The sequence below is a fragment of the Pinus tabuliformis genome, chromosome 4_2 (genome assembly GCF_031772625.1).
Source record: "Pinus tabuliformis cultivar Carrire ecotype Pingquan chromosome 4_2, CPIR1, whole genome shotgun sequence".
NCBI lineage: Eukaryota > Viridiplantae > Streptophyta > Pinopsida > Pinales > Pinaceae > Pinus > Pinus tabuliformis.
Genome location: NC_142304.1, coordinates 21688735 through 21697282, shown reverse-complemented (window position 1 = coordinate 21697282; position 8548 = coordinate 21688735). Strand labels below are relative to the sequence as shown.

The following is an 8548-nucleotide window of genomic DNA, read 5'->3' as shown; positions in this document are numbered from 1 at the left end:
AGTGCTACTTTGTTAGCACTGGGACTATAATAAATATCACTGTAAATGTTTTTGATAAAATATATCGGTCACCATGGCTACATACGACCCTCTTCATTAATCTAGGTGACAACAAGGTCTTCCTCTCACGATTCTGGAGGATAAATCAAGCCTTGGTGACTTGGATTCTCTCTCTTCGGGAAATTAGTCTCCAATGTCTAACACCAAATAACATAACACCTCCCAGGACACTATACTCCCTGAGGATTTTTTCAGCGAAGGAGTTGTACCTCCTTATAATCCTCCCCTCTCCGATCCTCTGGGACTAGCGTTGATTCAGGTAGAACTTGTACCTGTCATGTCTTCGATAGTACCCACATCCAACATCCCCCCGGTGACTAATGGGTCATGGTATTTTATGGAAAAATTTGGTAAAATGTCACTTCCCCTGCCAATAGTTAGTAACACACAGTTGATTGGTTACCCTACTGTTATCACAAAATCAGGTACTGAAGGCTGCCAATTAGCAAGATTATGTGTAGCTATTTCAAACCAGGCTTTAGACTAAGGCTTAGCCTCCCTAGTCAGAGAGGGCTCTCTCACAGACTATGAATATTGACTAATGACAAGGAAAGATGGCTAACTCTTAAAACACATGAAAAATAAGCTGGCTGGACAAATATCAAAGTGATTCCCATTGGGCTTATGGAGTCTCATACATATCAGCAAACAAAAAACACTATCCTTTCATAGAAATCAGGGCACTTTACATCTAATGTTCAAACATAACTTACATAAAACACAGTTTGCCAAGGCATACAGGAAGTCAGAGCATGACACATGAGTTCTGAGTGATTATGCAGTAACAAAACTGTAAAAGAACACTAAAGAGAATAAACCATCATACATTTGAACCATTAGATCTATTGTGAATCCTGAGAAGAAACAACAGACATTTGTATTACTGAAATCTGCTATACATAAACCAAAATAGTCTTGTCTTTTATCAAAACATCCAACCCCTATTACATCCAAGTTTGATCTATATATAGGGATACATTCTTAACCACCTTGAGCTTCCTCCTCCAGCATGAGGGGAGCTCGAAGATTGCTACTAATTACCCCTATCTATTGTTTAACTAACCCATTAAGTACATTAAATGCTGAACTGTAATTACAAAGAGTCCTAATTAAACTACACATCTAATTCTATCTTCCTCGTATCATGATTCCTCCTTGCAGCTTTGACACCTGGCTTTCTCTTCATTCAGCTGAGATGGCATGAGATGGGCAATTAATGTCCCATGCTGGCTTTGAATACCGAAGGCTTTGATCTGTTCTATATTGGCTGAAAATATCCCTAAATTTTCGGTTCTGGTCCCCCATCACCGAGTATGTAGCAGTGGATACTTTAATTCTTTAATAACCCAAGAGAATAGGGTAACACCATGCTCCTGATATGCTGGAGGCTTCCTTGGTAAACAGGTGTGCCAACCAAAACTTTTCGTATGCAGCTCTTCTCCAAACCCTAATCACCGACATAAAGTAGCTTTATAACCAAAAATTTTAAACTTAGGTTAAAAGATTTCACCTTTTGTTAAAGGTACACCTGGCATATGTTGAATGGTTGTAGCATCTTCCTTTGATCCCTTTCAAGTCACTGAGGTGTTCCCTTTACAAACTTCTGATTCTTCCTTCAAACTGTTTGCCTGCGTTTTTTTTTTAAAAACAACACCTACAGCAGTTTCGCAATTTCGTAGCGCGCTACGAAACTGCGAAACTGTTTTAAACAATTTCAATTTCCCCTGAGATTTTAACTGCTCTGCCACCTTGCTCACAAATAACTTATCAATGCTCATAACATTCATGCTTGAAATTCTTGCAAATCCTGGAGCGGATGACATTACCGTTAAATGAAATTCATCAGCAGAAAAATCTCTAAACAAATGCATTTCATTCATTGTGCGGACGAGAGAGCTTTCCTAGGAGAAACCTTTTGTCAAATACTACCAGCTATTCAACATTCGATTCTGTGCATTGCCTGCAGATTGGAGGGCAGTATTCGGTCAACTAAAGTTACACTCGAAACCCTTTAACTTGCTACTTTTAGCAACTGCATTAAGTTCATTCACAATGTATTCTTTTGCCTTGGGATTTTGGCACAATGCAGTAAAATCTCCAGTTTAATACCAAGTTGTCCCCTCTCGAAATCTATCTCTTCTTTTACCTTAAACTCTCCTGTGCTCATCTGATCTAAATGAGGTGAAAGCTCTGGCTCATGCAGAGACACTTCCCTGCTTGTGACTTGCTGATCATCATCTCCATATTGTGATACTACTGTTTTGCATTCCTGGCTGATATACCCGATACACCAATAGCATTGTCGATTGTGTTATAATGCCCGATGGACCAACCAACAAAGAAGTTCCAGAATCTACAATAGCAGCACAATCTCCAGCACAGAAACCTGTTGATTGATCATCAAGGAGGAAGTCTCCCATATCAAACTGCCAGTAACCCTTTCGAGTAACAGATATATACTGATGTTCACCCTTGAAGTGTTCTGGATCAACACCGCCAAATACTATTTCTCCTCCAGATAATGATCTCACATCTGAGTTCATTTTGTCACATAATATACTCTCAGGCAGTAGAGGATGGCCATAAACAGTGTGGCGACCCATCTAGGCACGGGATAGGGTGTGGATTTGTCCAAGAGGTACTGAAAACTGCACGATACATCGTTCTTCTACTGCATCGCCGGAGATGGCTTGTATAGAGAGGGAAAGAAACATGAGAGCCATTACATTCTATAACCAAACACTGCTCGGATCTTATGGAAAATAAGTTCTTTCCAACCTCTCTCGGTGTTTGATTAACGCCAGTGATGGCCCCGTCGAAGAGCGAGAATGATCCGCCCACCTCCCTGCTTATCTTGGCATTGCTCTGCGAGAATCCTTTCCACCGGTTATCATCCATGAGAATATCATAAATAACACTGGCTCTGCAATTGAATCTCTCTATTAATAATCGTTTAAATTCCTCTCTAACAGCAGGCTTTAATGAGGAATTCTTATCGACTGTCTGAGCAGCTTTGGTTGATTTGGGCGGCGTCTTGTTCTGGAGCTCCTCTTTAGCGGGTCCACCGGAAGCCATGAGATCGTCATACTGCCTGACCTTTTTCAATATGAAAGGTTTCCCTTTGGACAAAAAAGCTTCTCGGAGTCGCACACCGATGGGACTGTTGTCTGTCACGGTGATGTTGATGTCAGGATTTTCACCCGCCCCGGCATTCTCGTTGGCAATGTAAGGCAATTCCACTCGGCCACTTACCTTGGCAAGGGTAACCCCCTGGGCATCCTTGGCCTCGCCCTCCCAGAGGACCTTAACACTAATCTCGTAGCCCAGAATGATTTTCCCTTTCCGGATATTAACATATGCCTCTCAGTCCACCTTCTCCATTCACAAAGCTGCTGAATGCCCTCATTACTGCCAGCCTGGGAAAATTCGAACTTGGCTTCAGGCGCACTTCCAATGGGTGCAAGAGTAACTTTTGATTTCTCATTATCTTTGGCAAAAAGATCCATCTTCCAACCATAGGATATTCTTTTTCCAGTTGCTCTGCTTCAGTCCGAATGTGAGGTAAGGTGTTGATCCGAACACACAGTTGTGACAGCATCATAGGCTTAGAACTATTCATTGACACTATCTGAGATTTCCTTTTCCTTCTGAAACTTTGACCTAGTTGAGCATCTAGTAAGTGCTAGCAAAAGAGGAACATAACTGTTCTTGGATCCACATCCAGATTTAGTTTGGGAAATATAGCGTAGTGGAGCTCTGTCAAATCCAGCCACAAGATCTGGGAATAGATCTGAATAAAATGATTTAATACACCATTGACATTTTTCTTTCGCAGGCATCCAATAATTTCTATGTTCTATCGCAACAATGGAATAAGTTGTCAAAACAAAATCATATTGGAAAAACTCGGCCACATCTTGACATCTATTTGCGCCATGATGAACCAACTTTAGTGCTTCCTTCAGCAGTGAACCGAGCAATCTCTTTCCTCCATTGAATAACAGCTACCATGGGACAAACAACAAGGGTGCTTTTAACCTGAGGTAGTACCTTGCAATCACTAAAACTGTCACCTTCAGATTCAGAACTGATACCAAGCATACACGCAGGAACTTGAGAGCATGCCTCCTGTAAAGTGCATCCACCCCAGAGCTATTTTGCATGACAGCTGCTATGGATTCGAACAAATCCCCAATTTTGTAGCGCAGCTTAAAACATGTTGCGCTGCGAAACTACAAAAGGCTTTATGCACTGCGAAAACACTTTGTCCTTAAGCTGGTCTGAGCAATTTTTTGGAAACCGAATTTTCAGTGATAACACCTACTATCCAAAATATGCCTAGTCCACACAACCTAGTCACACCCACTATGAGTGAAACCCAATACATACTAGTTTCAACCCCTTTTCTGTTTTCTCCTAGACACATGGTTATCTCTCCTAATAGTGTAGTTAGCATGACTACCTTTAGTAATCCTTTTGGTTGGAACCCTTTGCTAAGTTCAAACCCCCAAGCTCAGATGCTTGGGGGAAATGTTCCCAACATGCACATACTGGTCGAGGGAATCATTATTCCCCCTCCACCTATAAAACAACCTAGATCATCATTGATCGACTAACCTCCTTCAAGTGGACACTACTCTAGTTTCATTCATGTACCTACAACAAACTCTATGGCTAGTGGAATCCCTCAAACTAGTCCTGCTCCGTCAATTTGGGCACCCCCTCCTTAACCTCAATTGAGTAAAGGGGGCACTTTTTATCTTGGGGGAAACCAGTTTTTTGCCCCCCAGGCTAATATCCCTTATGGACCACCACCGTGTATGACTGTTCCACCATAGCAAGGAGTCTATTATCTAATAAATCCTACGTATCATGTTGGAAACAACATGTGGGAGGACCCCAAGGTCCTTCAAGTCATTCTTCATCACCCTAGTCAGACTCAGGGCACCAAACACTTTGCATTTTTTGGTAACAATCGATATCCCCAATCTGTATAAACCGAATAATGACCACATCTACCATAACTTGCATTGGCCTCTAATCCTGCACAAAATTCCTTTCGACATCTTGAAGTTTGAATGGAAACAAGGGGATGACCTAGGTTCACATGTCACCACCTACGATCTATGGTAAGTATCAAACTCCATGGTGGATGATAGTATCCGGCTCTAGCTCTTGCCCCTCACCCATACTAGAAATGATGCCAAGTGGTACATTGAGTTACCACGCATATCAGTCAATACCTTTGGTGCCCTGACAATGAAATTTTTAAAGCACTTTCAATTTCCTATCTGCTATGAAACCAAAAAGAAACTTATTCCTACCTTGCACCAAGATACCTCCACCCACATCTGTGATGACATTCATGAATGGAGACATAGGCAAAGGCTTGTCAAGGCCCCCATTCTGAATTACCTGTTAGCAGTTTGGTTTTGTAAATCACTTCTTCCCCAAATTTCCAAGGAGATTGCCTTAGGTGGTGTGATCACGAAAGACCAATCCATTCATCATGCCCAACATTTAGATCTGATTTATTCTCAATCTGGAAAGCTATACAATCTAATTCCCCATGCCCCTCAAACTTCCAATGCTCCCGCTACTCATCAACTTGGTGCGCACACTGATGGTCTCATCGATGCTACCTCCAGGGCTACTGTAAAACAAATTAGTGGGCACATTACCTAGTTGTTTGTTGATACAGTTACTTCTACCCAATCAACTCCTTTTCCAACCACTGCAATCAACTCTGTGTAGTCTACACAAAAACATAGCAGTAAGAACAAGAATAACAAGGAAAATACTTCTCATTCTGAAGAGCATCCGCTACGTAGCCCAACCCCAAACAAAAAGTTGTTACCAAATCTGACGTCGAAAAGGAAAAAACTATCAAGTTCCCTTGAAAAATTTGTGTGGAGGACCGCATGACACACAAATTTCCTCATCCTCAATAAGGCACAGATCTTCTTACTCAAAAGGACACTGGCCAGATCCCTGGGGTCCTACACAACCATTTCCCTGCTCAGCAGTACCAACATCTTATTTTGAACCCACTGCAACCCTCACAAGGGGGCAATGACAGTTCAAATCATCCTTCCTCTAGTGAAGGATCGTCAACTGTTTACACCTTTGAAACAGTTGATATTCAAATGCAAGCCAAAAGTTATGGTACTCCATTCGCTAATGCTCTAGATGCTGCCTCAAGTTCAAATCCACTACTGCCTAACGACTGTCATATCGAAAGTCATGTTGTTGATCTTGTGATCCGCCCCCCTAAAGGGGCACTTCGTCACACGACACACAATACCTATGCACGTGCTACCCAGAACTATAGTATTGTAGAAGATTTGGCGCAAGCACCATCAACCATGTATGCACTAGAAGTATTGCAATCTTGTCCAACACAATAGAAATATTTGCATACCTGACTCTCACGTCAGTGTTGGTACCGGTCTTTTGAAGGGTTCCTCCCTGTTGGGTTTGTTTCCTCTCTCACTGCCCGAGGTTCCACAAATAGTTTCTATGGTCTCCACCATTCCTCATGACCCAACTGATCCTTAGATCCTCCTAGCCCCTTCATACATTGACTCTTATGGAGAACAAATGCCACTTTCACTAGATGAATTGGCTTATAAAACCATTCAATCTGCATCTCATTCTTCCACTACCTTGGTTACGACCGATGGTACCACCTCCTCTCCCATCACGACTCCTTCTAACGATCTTCTCAATAAAGTCCTACCTTTGGACGAAGTTATTCGAGTAATCATGTCTTTAGAGGAGTGAACTTGGGAAACCTCTCACCATCGCATTTTGATATATGATTTGGATGCGACAACTGTAAAAATCCTGCCTTTTGAACCACCTAAGACTGTTCCCTAGATTTATATGAATATCCAAACTATTGAATCGGAAGGGAAATTGGGAAATATTTCAAAGACTATTCCCATCACTATCTTGGCAAAAATAGTTATCATGGAAAGCATTCAGATTGGAGTGAACTAAAATCCTGAGGAAAGTGTGAGCTTCATCTATCCTTTTAGGGACATTCACAATGTTTTCCCTTGGTCTTACTTGGAAATTCCCGACATAGACCATTCTATTCATGAGAATGATATCAAGAAGTTCCGAGAATTCTTTTTATGGTATTTTTCTTGCTCGTTAATCTGAAAAAACCTCGAGTCTCCTTCCTTAGGATCGTTAAAATACTACAAATAAGATATGAACATGTTATCTTTTGGGACATTTTCTCGCTCTTGAACTAAAAAATCCCCGAGTTATCTTCTTCGGGCTTGTAAAAATCGTACGAAGAAGATATGAGCACTTTCTTTTTTGGGACATTTTCTCACTCTTAAAGTGAAAAAATTCCCGAGTTATGTTCTTCGGACTCATAAAAATCCTACGAAGAATACCTAAGAAGTTATTTTATATCTTTTTCACGCTCCCTAAACTGAAAAAATACATATCAAGTTTTCTTCATCTCACTCGTTAAAATTTTATGAAGATCTAATGATTTTTTCTTCATCTGACTCATTAAAATTTCACGAAGAACATTGAATTTACTCCATCCCATCATACTCGTAACAAAATGAGGTATAAATCTATTGAGCATAGGTTTATCACTTTATCCAGACTCAGTAGACGAACTTACAGAAAAAGAACTGTGTCGGGTATATTATTAAACCTTTGTTGCACCCGGCTATCAACCATGACAAAGGGACCCCCCTAGAATTTCTCTTTAAGATCTTTTCAAACTCTCTAAATATGAAAATACCACCTATTTTACCCATCTAGAATCATTAAACTTAATCATATGGGGAAAATTGGACAACAAAATGACTCAATATATGTATTCGGAAGGATTTTTTGGTAGCAGTCTACCCCTTGAATATGGAACTCCCTCAACAAACCTCTTTTGCCAACCTTTCACTGAACATTAGCCTTCATACTATGATATTTGGTGTTCATGAGTCTAGTATGTTTGGTAAAACTCTGTAACATGCCTCCTCTTGTTCAAGGGACCCATCTATCCTCTACTTCATCTATCAACCATCCCTCATATACTTCAAAAATGACCTCCATCTGTTTTACCCATTGCTCAAAATTTATCTCCAAAACAATAATTCTTGTCTCGTTTCATGTCGGCTGATGCATGATACCTCATTGCCTACTTTTTGACAAATATCTTCGTATTGACTTCAACATTCTATCTAGGAAGTAGATCCAGAAACATATCAGTACCTTGGAACTTATAGTCCTTAGCAGCAGGTTACCTTGTATTTGATTGGGGGTTTTCATCATTGGATCCTAGTTGAAGGATTCTATTAGTGTTTGATGAAAACATCCTTCTCACACTCACTAGATTGTATTGTTCATCTTGGATACCATCATCCTTATTGGTGGCCATCCTCGCATTTGTTAACATTTTTCATCATTAAATGGTAATCAGATGATTTCTCACATGTTTGACTTCAACTCCTTTATTCAAATG

General features: G+C 40.6%; 1 pseudogene; it reads right to left on the bottom strand.

Annotated features, from left to right (window-relative positions):
• Window positions 1–2782: 2782 nt before the first annotated feature.
• On the bottom strand, window positions 2783–3441 carry LOC149168164 (uncharacterized; annotated as a pseudogene).
• Between the last annotated feature and the right edge of the window lie 5107 nt (window positions 3442–8548).